Source organism: Lichenostomus cassidix, chromosome 1Aa (genome assembly GCF_008360975.1).
Source record: "Lichenostomus cassidix isolate B80296 chromosome 1Aa, HeHo_3.0, whole genome shotgun sequence".
Taxonomy (NCBI): Eukaryota; Metazoa; Chordata; class Aves; order Passeriformes; family Meliphagidae; genus Lichenostomus; species Lichenostomus cassidix.
In genome coordinates this window covers 32661195-32676412 of record NC_139480.1, presented here as the reverse complement: position 1 = coordinate 32676412, position 15218 = coordinate 32661195, and the positions used below count along the sequence as shown (strand labels likewise).

Here is a 15218-nt window from a genome sequence, read left to right as displayed (position 1 = left end):
TGATAAAGAAGTAACAGGAAAGACTAGCCCAAACAAAATCTTTGAACTAGAAGATGAACCAGATAATAGATAGACATTTTCCAATTCATTGCTATTTGTGCTTGTGAATTTTTGGCAAAGCAAATGCTCCCTTGAGTTCCCAGATGCCCTATTCTATGGGAAATCTTAAAGGCACAACCCAAAGTATGGGTAATGTTTCATGAACAAAGGAAATGAAAAAAACAGTATCTATGAATCACCATTTCTGAGTTCAAGGACCTTTTTCATTTTGGTTTATATTTAAGAAAAAAATTTGCATACAAACTTGCCAGGATGTATGTTAGTCAAAATGTATTGTGCTCCCCTAGAAGGATCCAGGGAGGGAGAATATGAACTGCAACATTCCCTGGGTTTCTGCAATATTGCAGCTGCTCTCAATTAAAGTGAGAGGTGGTTTCTAGGGACTGTATCTATGGTATTTATCTTACAACCATTTTTTTATTATTTTGCAATGGTTTTATGAATTGCAATCGCAGCTTAAATAAAGGGGTATTACAGTAGTGACCATACTGTCTGCTTATTCCTTCTGTTGAGAATCCCAATACATATCATTTTACTGTCAAAGATTTAAGGTATGGTTATCTATGAAGTACCAGGACATGAACAAGGCTTAAATCATTAAATTCACTACATCCACAGAAAACACTGTCTATTGAGGAACAAGAGGAGAGAAAATGTGTGTGCTTTCAAAAGTCTAAAGATAGACACCTGGCAAACCACTATCTCTAAGTTCTGCCCAGAGGAAAACAAACACAGACAAGTCTTGAACTTGAAACTCTAAGTTTTAAATGCACAAAATGGGGTTTCATCCTGCTGCATAATTTTTTCCATCCCCCTGCCTCTGAAGCCAATGGGGAACTTCCATCCTATTAATTGAACAGCTCAAGCATTAACATGCAAAGGCTAAAAATGGCCATTCTGTTTAAGAAGGATAAAATCCACTAATCAATTCTAATTCAATCTCAGATAGTTCCTAGAAACAGGTCTATTCACATTTGTCTATATTCTAATTGTCATGTGAAATCACTGCTTGCAGCATGTGGCAAGCTGTCAGATGACCTGTGTTACAGCATGTTTCTGCTTTTTTCCCAACTGGATGATTTTTTAAACATTTACCAGTTTTGTATGAAAGGGATGGTCACAGCCAAAATTCAGTCCTTCTGCCCTTTCTCTGGTCAGCACTAGTAAATTGCTACCCTTCCTGTCTGGTGTAGGGTACAACCAGGTAGCTCTGTTAGCTGCTGAGTAATACCCACCTTATACTTATGAGGTAAGGTAAAAAGGAGTCCCCAAACCAAGTATTGAGCGTTCCATTATCACACAGCATCATCCCACACTGCAGATGTCCTCTCAGATATTATCCTGCACCTGCAAGCATTCAGAGTCTATCAGGGCTATAGAATGCTCAGCCCCATGCACAGAAACTGGACTGTACGAACAGAAACTGGACAATATGAGTGCTTCAAGACTCCAGAGGGCATAGGTGCTTCTGATGAAGTGACCTTTACAGGCAGATGTGAGGGTTCAGAATGAGCAGGGTTGGTGAGTCAGTTTGACAGCCAGCTCATCTTGTTCTTTGGACAGATCACAGATGTGTCCCAAGAATCTAATCAGGCTAATCCTCTGCCAGGATTATAATGTTGATTACAGAATATAAAACATAAAAATCAAGTCTCCAAAGCCTCTAATAGGTGCAATAACAGAGGAAAAAAACTTTCTGTTGTGATCTGCATTTAAGGACTAGCCCTGCCAGCAAAACCACAGAAATGTCAACAAGCTCATCATTTAATGAACATGAGCTTTGCAAAACTATACTAGTTTAATTCACAGAGTTTTAAAGAAAAGGGTTAGTCCAGAAATGTTTCCCCAATAGAAGTATAAATTATCCAGAATATTTAGTCAGAAGAGAGTGCAGTAGACATGCCCATAAATCAGGCATTCCCATTTTTCAATGGTTGAAACAATCTCTTTTTACAAAGCAGCCACTACAGAGAAACAGGTAGTGACCACAGATTCCCAGTCAATGTAACACAGAGTGCTCTTTCCAAACCCAGCAGTCCAAGGTGACTATCACTAGCCAGCCTAATACAAAAAAGACCACTTTTCAAAGCTGTATGCTGCATTATTCTATATTAATATTGAAATAATAACTTCAAATTACAGCACAGCATATTACACTTGCTCCTGTGCTGTAACTAAAGTATTTTGGAAGATGAAATAGTTGAGAAGTTCTATATTCCAGAGAAAGGGCCAAGCAGCAAAAAGGCAGGAAGCAGTCTGTGGTTTCAGATGGTCCTTCCCACTTTAATTGTAAGTACTTGACACTTTTGCAGCCAGCCCTTATTAACAGACTACAGTAGTAGACTACTACACTGATGTCGCAGAAGAAAAGCATCAACATCTCTCAAGTAGCTGAAGTAGTGAAAAAAAAAAGAAAAAAAAGAGACTATTTGTGCCAACAGATGTGTTGTACCACTAATGATCATGAAGCCATGATAGTTTTAATTACCCAGACTTCCCCTTATTATAATGGCCTCATAAAATGCTGACTAAATAAAAAACAACATCAATACACATAAAATGGAAAGCAGATGACTGAGATTTTTGAACCAAAATCCATTGCTGGAAAAGGACAAATGCTTTTGAGAGTCAGTCACCTATTTGTCTAGACATACTGTTTTAAAATTAAATCTACAGTTCATGGTAACCAGACAATTCCTTTCAAGGCTCTGAATGTGCTCCTACCAATTTGTAAAGAGTGGTCCTGTACTGAAATTGGCCATTGACAGAAAGCAGAATGGAAGACAATCCAGCAGCTTCTAGCGCACCAGTTTAACTAATCAAAGTTGTCCTCTCATAGGGCCCAGTCTTGCAAGAACCTAAGAGAAATCAATCCCTGGTCTCAACAGAATTTGAGGAGATTAAGCACCATGAAGGTTAGGTCCTTAAAAAAAAATAAGTCAAAAGTAGTTCCTAAAAGATTTTCATGAGGACCTATGAAGATCTTAAAAGCATTTAGCAAAATGTGAAACAATTGGGAAGATTTAGAAGAGCACTACAAATGTTTCTTGTCACAGTAAAGAAGCCACCCATTCACATTTAAAGCATTCACTGATTTTGCTGCTTCTTTTCTCCATTGAAGTTTTATCTGTCATAAGTGGATGCCACAACTGGCAGACTGCTAAAAGTAGTGGATTTACCAAAATTATAGCCACAGAATCTTTCCCCTTTATCCCTATTTTGTAAAAATTACAGCAGGCAGACAGCAACATATTTCTGTGTGTTAGATTTATTGACTCTTACTCAATTTTTATATTCTCTTCATACTCTGGTAATTGACATACCTTTAATGTATCCTACTTTGCCACAGTGACAAGAGACTGATTGGACCAGACAAACTTTTTAAAGGCAATAAACCAGATCATATTAATTAAAAAAGGTCTCTTCCACTTGAGACCTTCATACAATTAAAGAAAAAAACCCTTGCCTCTGAAATCTGTGTGCTTAATGTGTTCCACAAAAGCCACCAACAGTAAACTTCTTTATAAACAATCTAAATTAGTGGCTCACTTTAACTAGTTAACATATCCTAGTGGTAGGTAGGACCTTAAACAACAAGCACATTTGCAAGATTTTTGTCATGGATTATACCAAAGTGTCTACATATGTCCAGATGTGCTGTGGCACTGAACAGCCTGCAGCTCACAGCCAAGGATTAGAAATAAAAAAGTTACTTTGTATAGTCCTTTCTTCTTAGGGAATGCATTATGTTAGTCTTTTCAGATTTATGTTCACTTGAAAATTGCTAAGTTATATTTACATGGATAGTGAGTTATTATCATTACAAATGCACTCTATTATTAGAGTAGTAGCTGCTAACTACCATCTGCATTTCTCTATGACTATTCTTTCAAAACCTGCTCCAATGGAGAGCCCTAACCAGCCTATAAAACCCAGGGGAGAAAAAAATCATGAGCCTGTAAGACCTTAGTTACTCTCTTCAGGATTCTATCTCACTTTTTGGGGCCCCAGAAGGAAACAGCAGGGTGATAATCCCACTAGGTGGACTCAGGCTCTGAGATCCCATGTTATTCAATGCTCAGCAATGCAATAGCTCTTTTAGTTGTTTACTGTAGGAAAAACTGTCATTGATCAGTTTGTGATTTTTTTTTTAAATACCCACCGTAGAGTACTGTCAGGAATTACACACCTTTCAGTGCCTACACATGTAATCAGGGAAAAGGCTACAATCAACAGTTTTTCCCAATACTATTTCTTTACCCTTTCTGCACCTTCCACCTTCCAACTCTGCCCTTCCAGTTTCTCATAGCCATTCCCTCAAAGCCATCTGAAAACTGGGAGACACCTGAGTAAGCTGACTCTTATTTTCTGCTCATTTCTTTTGAAAGCACACTCTTCATTTGATTAGCAGTGAGCAAGAACAGGCAACCAAGTTGCTAAAAGGAGAGTTGCTGTAATGAGAATAGAAATTAAACCTACATGAGCATTCAGCTGTACACAGGCTGTGGAGCAATGTTAAACTGTGCCATTTGTGGCTTTGTTTGAGTATCATTTCACAAGGGCCTGAGAAGAGGACTGGAATTACTAGTGAAAAGGCATAGCATGAAAAATGGGAGTAACAGGTGCATGTTTCAATAGCATTACCCAGCAACACCTGTAGCTGATAGACCAGAGTGTGGGACTTCTAATAAATGGACACTGTCCATCTCTATAATTATATGCTGGAAAAATTAGTTTGTAAAATCTGTAATAAATTACTACAGAATGGAAGGCATGCTGGCACTTTTCCAGTCACTGAGTTCTTACCCTCATTTCAGACTTTGCCCAAAGGACCTGCATTTGATAAGCAAAAGATTAGGGTGAATGCATCTGGACAGAATCTGAAAGGGGATGGAATACAGACTGCTTGTGTTTCTGAAGCAACATCACTATGGGAGGAATTGTGGTTCCCACAGACTAGCAAAGAATATAAAGGCTGAGAAATGCATTGAGAAAATGGGGGACAGTGATTTTCTGAGGATGATGCAATGAAGGCAAAGATAGTGCAGGGTTAGAAAATCAGTATTAAATGAGAAATATATGTGGGCCAATCACAAGCATAATTTCCCTCGAGACTAAGTGAGTGTGAGGATAAATGTCTTGAAGCAGTCTCTGCACTAGGGTTCAGAACAATGAGGAACAAGGAAGCAATGCAAAGCTGTATGAAAACTGAACAGAGCAGTGCTGTAGGATACTTCCAAGCAATTCCATTAAAACAGGATTTTCTCCCATCCCAAAGAGGTTTAACTGCCTGTCAGGTGCGTATGATTTTACACCAGACTTCCATGTAAGTACGAATCGATCTCAGCACATTCCAAGTACATTTGTTAGGCCATTTTAAAAGTTGGAAGCCACTTGTAATTTGGGACCTGTTTTGTAGCCGTAAACTAGCTGGTTTGTGTTTTATAAAAACAGTCCAAAATGGTGATTAACCTCTTCTAAAACCATTCATGTAATAATAATAATTGAGAAGTTTAATATTTTCAAATTCAAGTAAAGGTTTTAGTATCTCATCATTGCTCTGGTTGTAAATACACATCAAAATATTGGAGTTTCCTGCTGAATGAATTTTTCTTCTCCAATCTGTATGACTCATTTTAATTTTAGAATGCAAAGTATTTTATTCCATTTTGTGAATTTGAATTGGTAAGATAAAAGACTATTCATTCAACATTATTCCATCTCCCTCTGAGACATGCAATAAACTTGGGTGGTGGACTGGTTGCAAGATTTACTCTTCTTTATGTCTGCATACCTACAATTGAACTAGACATCTAAAGAAGAATCCACATAAGAGATACCATCAGCCTGAATTTATTGAGTTCTAGTTCAGATCACTTCATATGTTTCCTTCTAAATCAAGTTTTCTCAAGAAAGTTAGACTTCACCTTACACCATTTTTCTGAACATGTAGTTAAAAATATATCTAAGTTCTTTCTGGATTGTGCTACAGACAGCTGACAAGACTTTGCTCTAATAGCACAAACCCAGTTTCTGCCCTTATAAAATCAGAATTGTATCTATTTGTCAAATATATTGTAAACTAAATTGTCTGTAGAGGGATGAGATTTCCAGTAAGACAGTGTCTTACTGCATATTTAACATGCTGTGCACAGATAGCTTGGCACAGATGTCATAAAACATTATTAATTTTCTTAAGATTTCCTCAAAGCATGGCAAAATGATTTCAGTATTTCAAAGTGTGATTACATGATCATTTAAGCTATCTGCAAAAGAAAGAAGAAGCTATTCAAGACTTTCTTAGTGCTCTTATTGGTCAGTGGCAGCAGTAAGTTCAGAAAGCCTGTCTTGACACTGTGACATGCTACCTGTGTGCTTCCAGTGCTTCACAAACTGCCCTGTGAAAGAAGGCAATTTTAGTAGGTGCAATTTTGCTAAACTTTCAGCATGTGCATGTTCTAGGGTAGCTTGTCAGGCCCATAAAATCTCATTCAAATAGAACTGAGCACAGACTGACCTGCAAGAGGCAGGTGCAGTGTCTGGTGCTGTCTGTAGCTTACTAGCTAGAAAATCAATCCACTATGCAAAGAAGAATCTTTCTGATTTCTCAGAGTTGACAATGTGAATCAAAATGCAATGCAATATAGCCTGAGGCCACAAGACCACTCCTGTAAATTAAAACCAAAGCAAAAATTGTCCTAGGAATGGAATCTACCTCTAATTTCTTCAAAGGACATTTGGTCTGTCTGTTAAATGACATCCTTCAGGAGTCTGGTCATAAAGTTGCCATTCTGCACTTGTTAACACACAACAGTGCTGGAAGCTCAAGAACTCAAAGAGCAAGATCTCCTGTGCTTGACAAGAAAAAAATCTTTTAATTCTCAATTGATTTGAGTCATTTGTTCTGAGCAAAGAAGTACTGGAGAGGATGCCATCAGTCAGGTAAGTCTTTCTGCCATTGTTCAGAAGGAGATGTCTGCCATGGTAATTTCACTGCATATATATTCCTTCACATGTGCATTTACTCTATCTGTTCCTAGGACTTCCAGCAAACACTAAAGCAGTAGTGCACAGAAGGGCAGAAAGACAGTCATTTCTACAAACAGTTCTTTTATCCAAGAGGAACTTCCTACACTGTAAATCTTCACAATCCTTAGACAAGGTCAGAAAACAAAGGCAATTCAAAATTCACATCTCCACCCATAAATCCATCTCTTTAAAAAACTAGTACCATGAAAACACAGAGGAGAATTTCACTAACTTTTCTGCTCAGCTTTCTGAGTGATCTTTCACTGAGAGGAGGCTGTGTGACTTCCTGCTTCACCAGGGAGTGAAACATTCACAGGATACGTACCAGAGCCCCATCTTTGGTAGCCAGTGCCCAAAATACAGGTGGAAGATAGATGTAACAGCACAAGTGTCACAGTCAATACCTCCCTGGATAAGAAAATATTTTCTTGGGCTGATTTTCAGTTTGCCATCTTTCACTGGAAACACCCCTTGCAAAAGAGGGCTCCCAGACTAATGTGAGATTATATTTACAATTGTTTGGGGCTTTTTTTAATATAACCACTCTTATTTGTCTTCTAATACATATATTCCCATCATTCCAGTCTCACTTCAGTCTTCCCATTGTCATATCTCCATAAGAGATATTTCCTTTTGGAAATTGCATGTCTAGAACAACATACAATATTCTCATCAAAGAAAACAAAGTGCTGATTTTTCTAATGGTATAAAACATTTTTAGTATTGTTCTCCAGACCATTCTTTACTCAACCTAAAAAGCCCCTCCTTGAAGAATTGCAGACTAATTCAAAACCAGTCCTTTCCCCATCAAACACACATGGAAGGTAGGAAGGAAAAATGTGATGTTCAAGCAAAGTCATTAAGATGACAAATTCTAATGCTGTGTTATTTCTGTATTTTTCTTTAATAGAATTGCTTTATTTATTCTGGAAATTCTTAGGGAATGATTCTCTATCACCTTTGTACCATAACAGGGCAGCTGGGCATTCTCTGTTGTAGGAAATCCCTGCACAAAATAAGGCAGTGTAGGAGGCCTTCATAGGTGGCCAAGGCGGAAAGGAGCAAGTGGCATAGGATAGGCCCTTGGGAACTGTTCTAACTAGTGTAATTTAGAGCATTCCTGCTCTCAGTTATGCCAGGGGCCACTTTGGCACCAATTCAACCTAGAATCCAGGGAGATGAAAAATGGCTTAGAGCCACTTTCCCCCTCCCTATACGCTGGGCCTGCACCATGTGTGGTTTGGCTGGCTCTGAGGATCTGGCCCCTACATTTTGAAACAGAGCATTTTAAGTTGAAGTTGAAAAGTGAAAGAGAACGGAATATGAAGAGTAAAAGGAGTATAAAAGTGCTAAAGGGAGAGATTAAAAAAAGAAAAAAAGAGAAACAGAATGTGTGGTATTGCTAAGTGTGAAGCAGAGCTCATGTTTAGCAAACTGAAGGAGCACTGGGGAAGTCTGGATTCACTTCCCAGCTACACCAGAGATTTTACATGACAAGACTAGTCTATTAAGGTCACTTTCAAGGGGACCATTGAGCTGGTTTGACCAGCTATACTAAGTATGTTTAGCTTATTCCCTGAGAACTAACCAGCCATGCCTGCAATCACTGTCATGGAAGCTGAGGTAAGGAGTGCCTTATAGCCCTAATTACGTGCAGCAGGGACATGTCTGAAAAGAAGACACCCCTGTCTTGAGAAGATCCACCAGACAAATGCATGGAATAGCTTTGGTGCAAAGCTGCATACATAGAACTCAGGAATGGTGCTCTGTACTGTAGCTTCTCCTCTATCATGTGATATAAGAGATCATGCTGTATAACACCATGGTAACAGAGAGCTCAGATCCCACAGTAAGTCTGCATTCAGTGTAGACAGGAGAGGGAGATAGGAAAGAAGTGGTGGGGGAGCTGGGGGACTCTGAGATTTCATTTCAAAATGTGCATGTTCATGAAGCGTTACTCAAGAGTCTCTCTTCACCGTGGTTTCTCATCTGCAAAATGGAAATACCAATTCCTCTTTAACAGTAGTGTGGTAAGGGTGCACTGGGACACAATATGTCCAAACTCAACAACAACATGTAAAAAGGGGAAAAAAACCCCTACACTGGTAGAACTTCCGCCTCAGATTTAAGTGTATTTTGACAAATAGACAAAGGACGGGTGTTACCAGAATTATAATTCCGCATGTACCCAAACATGCTGATAAACTTTAAAATTATTAGCTGGAAAAGGTGGATGATCATATTGGAATCTTGCAATGTCCATTTTACTCAAGTGTGCCACACTATGTGAAGCGCCAGAGCAGGAATGCTCGCATATGGACAGAGGTATGAGAGGAGCAAATATTGATTCTGAGCACCTTCAGCATACCTTTTCCTGCAACCTTTGTCATAGGAGTCTCCCAGGAATAAATCCTACTCTTCTAGAAAGATTGACTGATAAGAGTCTGAAAAACAAGGAATGGAAGAAGGGAGAAAAAGAGCTAGAAGTGGAGCATAATTCCCATTTCCAGCCCTTCAAACTTTCCTGACCATGTCTAACAGGTTTAATAGAATCACAGCACTGGTAGGTGTTTTGACCTGTTTCTGCAGCATATTTGTAGGAGACTTTGTGAGGCCTATTGTAGGCATATATACATGATATACCCACCACTACTGCTTTCACAGTGGGACACGATGTTCAGTAGTCCTGAACATGTTCCATACCACAAGCTGAAGTCCTTGTTAGAAGTGCCCAGGGAGATAATCCTAGATTTTCCTAACTCAGAGATCCTCAAACTGCAAGTTTGAGAGGGTTGTCAATCCCCAGCCTCTTGTTTCTTTCCCCAAACACTTCCCAGACCAGTGGAACACTACACCAAGCTTGTCCTGTACCCAAAACCCCTTCAAGCACTAGCATTAATCTCCTTTTGATCCCAACCTAGGGCATCCTTTCTCCTAAGTATGAACCTCCAAACTCCCTTCTGAGGTTTGGAACAGCATCAAGCTGTTCCACTCGGTGCCTTCCTGTTGCTGCTATTGCTTTGCTTGCCTCTCCCCTCTGTTACCACTCTCTCATTAGATACTACACAGGGCCAAGCCCATGCCTTGCCTAGTCCTCCTTGTAGCAAAACAAAGCAGAAAGAAGAAAAAGAGATGGAGAGAGAAAACAAAACAAGAAGTCCCAGTTCCCACTCTGGCAGAGATTTTAAAACACAGTGCAATTATGAAAAGGTTATCCAGATGGGACCCAGAAGGCAGGTGAGGGGAAGGAGAGCTGTCAGCCAAAGGGAAAAAAAATCAGATGTATGGTAGCCCTATTCCTATAATATGATTCCTATTCCTATGTGCAAATGTACAATGCAACGATAGTTCTCTTAGCCAGCATGGGCTGGGTTAATTAGATGTGAGGAATTTTTTTTTTTTAAATAACCCATTCATTTGATAAAAATCCAGCCTCAGTGATCACATCAAGTACAACTATTTCACTAAAAAGGCTTGTTTCTGATTGAATAAGATTCCTTCCTGCTTTTAACTCTCTACAACACTGGAAAGCCAACCCTGTTGAGAATATGGTTACAATGTAAAACATTAGGCAAGTGCTTTCACCGTTTTCAAATTTTATTTGTATTTAAACAGAGCTGGATACTTTTTTCTGAAATAGCTCCTGAAAAATTCATTCTTGGAAACAAACCAGACAGAAAATTATGATGTAAAGGGTGAATAACTGAAAGACTGCAATCAACTCAGTGGAAATGGCCTTTATAATGTCCCAGCACACGCACAGGGTGTTGCCATAAGCTTCACCTGTACTATGTGGCCACACATAATATGTGGCTGGTTTAGTACTGGAATACTTGAAGCTGACTATGAGTGGAAAGATATTTGAAGCATTATTACAACTGTGGAGGATGCTAAAATAGTATTACTTATTAAAACCCCCCAAGCTATTACTTACTCAAACCCCTGTCCTTAACATAACTGAGCTCAAACCTAACTACACCAAAGGTGCCAAACTGAGTTGCAGTTTTCACTTCTCTGTCTGAGATTAATCAAGTTTCTGTCACAAGTTACAGCAGCCCCAGGATTACCTGAAATTCCTGTTGCTGGCACAATCCAGCATTTGAAATAGCTTGCTTCAGCTGCTGCTATGTGCTACCAGGTTTTGGTTTGGTTTTTTTTTTAATGGCAAGGGAATCCCAAAACAGGCTCAGAGAGAGTCCTGGTTAGCAGCTTCTTTGTGTATTTTTCTACTGCTACATGGGCACAAACTGGAGCTAGAGGAAGAACGTAAACTCTACTAGAAAGTTACCCATCAAATTCTGTAATTTCCAATTTTGTACAGTTAGCTAGGAGAGAAAAAAAATATGATACAATCAAAGTGTATTTAAACACTTAATCAAGGCATATCAGAAAGTAGTACAAAGTAACAAAATCATTGATCTCAGAAGGTTAAATTCAGCTTTCTCACAGCACTAAAAAAAGTATTGTGATAGGCATGTGAGCGGGGTGGATCTAGATTTGATTGTGTGCATTTTTCTAACATCTTATTCCAAGTATATATTTTGAGGAAGTTTCATAAACCACTCTAGGCAAATCACACACTTTTTCTACTCTAGTCTATCAAAATGGTGTTCTAATGCAACGCACTTCAGTGCAAGAGCGAATTGCCGTGACTTCGGATATCCCGTCCTAGATGTCCTTTACACGTGTTGGCAGATGTGACCAGAGTCGCAGCCGCAGCTGGCTGTGAATGGCAGATGTCCGCAGCTCGGTTATGCTTTGTCCTTGCACCAGCCGTGCTCCCCCCTCCCTCCACTGCTAAAACTGCGTGCGATAGTAGATTGCATTGTACTACAACCCTCAGCTGGTGCAAAACAGCTATTTTTTTTTTCTTCTATAATAACTTTACGCAGCAAACTGTACAGTCCTAAAACCGACCTAGAGAGGGACCAAAAAAAAAAAAAAAAAAAAAGGGCGGGACACTATTCCATATATAACTAGAGCACAGCTACTTAGACAAGACAGGATAGGCAGAAATACTGCAGTCAGGAACCGGTATGTTTGACTTGGGTGTACTAACGCTCCCAACTCTTTTCCCTCCCTCCCTCTCAGTCCTTCCACAAAGTCTGCATTTTATTTATTGATTGGACCTACTTTACAGATCGGAGGGCTCTTTCCCTCACCCCCACCCCATCCAACCCCCCGGCTCCTGCAGGAGGAGGAGTAAGAGGGGGAGGAGGCAAAATGGGTGCATTACGAGCTGATTGTGCTCTTGCCCCGACCTCCAACAGCCTGATCTGCCTTTGAAGTTTTCCACCCCTCGACTTGAAGTGAGATCGATTACAGAAGAACAACAGGGACAAAGAATCTGCTGCTTTACGTGCAGCCACTTTCCCACGATCGGGGCAGCTAGCTCGACAGCAGCAAGAGATCACCGCTGTCCCTTATGCTCCTCCTTGCCACCATTCAGAAAACATGCAGCCCCCGCCCCGCTTCGTTTAGGAAAGCTGGGGGGGTGGGGAATTACAAAACTGAATCACGTTGTTTAAGAACGAAGCAACTAAAGAGCGAGCAGCATAGTCTCGGTCTTTGCAATGAAACGGAAAAAAAAATCGGTGCTGGGAGTTGTGTGGGGGGAGGCTCATTTAAAGCGTAGATGAATTAAAAAGCATGGATGAGTGGCAAAGTTTTGCAAGAGGCAAAGCAAGCGCCTCCTCCTCGGGTTGCTGCGGCACTGGGGCTCGGCGCAGGCAGGCGGGCACCGGGTACCGAGCCCGGTGGGCTCACACCGCCCGGCAGCGCCCGCTGCGCTGGGGAGAGGGCTGCGGCCAGAGCCACCCTCGAGAGCGGGGCAAACCTCTACGTTTGTGTCTGGTAAATGCGTGTGCGTGTGTGTGTGAGACTAACGCTGGGACAGTCTATAAACCGGGAGGGGAAGGAGGGCGGGGGGCGCCGGGAGAATTTTAAGGGCAAAGCAAAGATGGTAAATGCCTTACCGAGGCGAGCGGAGCCGGCTCCGTCCAGCCCAGGGCCAGAGGTTCTAGACCTTGCTACAGCCCGCGGGGATGCCCCTCCCCGGGCGCCTTGAGGGAGCCCCCAGCCCCGAAGCTCCTCCAGCTGGCCCCCGGGCCCTTGTGGCGGTTCTCCCCTCTGCCCGCCACCCGCCGGGGCAGGAGCCTCCCGGCCAGCGAGAGCCACCGCCTCGCCCACCCGGCCAGCCTCAGGGGAGCGCTCACCGCCTCCCCTGCCCCTGTCTCAGGACCTGCCCGCCCGGCTCGGCCCGCGGGGGGGACGGGGACTGGGGGACACGGATTTCTCTTCCCTCCCCGGCCCGCGCAGAGCGGGGAGAGTTGTTGCTTAAACTCAGTTTGAACTCATCGCACTCCGGCTGGCTTTTTCCAAGAAGAAAAACGTGGTTAATGTGTCACCGGGCATCCAGTCCATTCATAAAAAAAAAAAAAAAAAAAAAAAAAAAGAAAAAGAAAAAAAAGGGAAGCGGCGGGGCAGGGCTCAGGGACCCCCAAAGAAGGCGGCTGCGGCGGGGGATTTCCTCCCCCTCCCGCGCGGCCGAGCTCCTCCTCCCCAGACTGCGCGGCGTCGGGGCGGCGGGCGCACGGGACGCGGACAATCAATAGCCACGGTCACAAATTACCGCAGGAAGTGTTAGCTGCGCACCAGCTCCTAAACAAGATCGATGGCCTCCCGCTGCCGCACAGCCACGAAGGGCTCACCCACCCTCCCTCCACGCCTGTCCTCACCCCCGGCCGGGGAATTCCGCCCGCTGGGGGGATGGGGCGCAACGGGGGTTGCGGGCCCGGGCGGTCGCGGTATCACACACAAATCCATCCCGGGGGATGACGGGGCCCGAGCCCAGGTGACACGGGGAGGTCCCGCCGCGGTCCCCGGCTGGGGCGCGGAGCCGGCTCGGGAGTCACCCGCGCCCCCGGCCTGGCGAACTAAGGCCCCTCGTCCCACGTGGGCGGCCGCCGCGCAGGGGCTGACACCGGGAGCGCTGACTCAGCGCCCCCCGCCCCGGCTGCCAGGGGAGTCGGTGGGGGCTGCCCGGGGAAGCGGTCGGTGCTGCCCCGGTCCCCCGCCGGACCACCCGGCGCTGAGCGCGTCTGACCGAAGGAGGGGCCGGCACCGGCAGCGCGGCAGCGCCTGAGGTGTTCCGTGAGCGGAAGAGGGATGGGGGCGTCGGGGAAGTACGTAAATCCCTAAGAAGCCGTGGTGGTGCGAGAGCCTGGCGGGCAGCGGCTTCTGGAAACGCTGTCGTCCTGCAAACGCTTCGGTTGCTGTTTCCAGCTGCTTTCCTGGGCAACCTAGAGCCGCCCCGCCGGGCACGGGTCCGTCGGGAAGCGGGGTCCCTCCGCGCTCCCCTGCGCTGCCACCCAAGCCCTTGGAGCGCTCGGTGCTGGCTTGAGGAAAAGCTGCCATTTAAAAAGAAACTACGTCTGTTCCTATTGGTTACAAAAATCTTGTCCTTACGTGGTGGAGAATTACCTGTTCGCTTTTGGGGTTGATTTTTTGTTGACTGTTTCAACATATGGAATGTTAAGCAGGTTTAATCTGATAATATCTCTAAGTATTACAAAAACAGTATTCTCATGCTGTTAATTACATTAGCAAGGTAAATAACAGTCCGACTTTAAATGTGTGCATTCATATAAGCATAATTACACCTCGCTGGTATGTATGTACACTGGTATATCTGTGTGTCTGTCACAACAAGTAACCAAGTCACACACAAAATCTGTTCTGTTGGTTTGTTTGAAGATGCACTACGGTTATTTTAACTTCCAGTAAAATATAATATACAATGTGTATTATAAAATATATGATACATATCATATGCAATGTGTATTATATACATGCACTACTGAAGATAGAAATACCACAAGTTAATTGAGTTGTACAATACCGGCATACAGTTTGGAAAATACCTACGTCAAGGGTGGCAGCTTAATCAAAATTCATCTTTCTTCTTGGTGCTGCTCTTTTAATTAAACATTAACATGCATTTTCTTTCTTGGTGAAGTTTCTTTCAACACATAAAATGTTTTTTATTAAACTCTTCAACAGTTTTGCTATCCTTCTCAAGCCTGGGGCTTCCTGTATTGATAACTACATGCTATTCAAACCTCACATTG

General features: G+C 42.8%; 1 protein-coding gene across 1 annotated transcript in view; it reads right to left on the bottom strand.

Moving 5' to 3' along the window:
• The window catches only part of HMGA2 (high mobility group AT-hook 2), a 138042-nt gene extending 124874 nt beyond the window's left edge, over window positions 1-13168 (bottom strand). Inside the window, exon 1 of the mRNA XM_085044414.1 lies at window positions 13065-13168. The gene's annotated coding sequence lies outside the window, so the exon portion shown is untranslated. The remainder of the gene's footprint in view (window positions 1-13064) is intronic.
• Between the last annotated feature and the right edge of the window lie 2050 nt (window positions 13169-15218).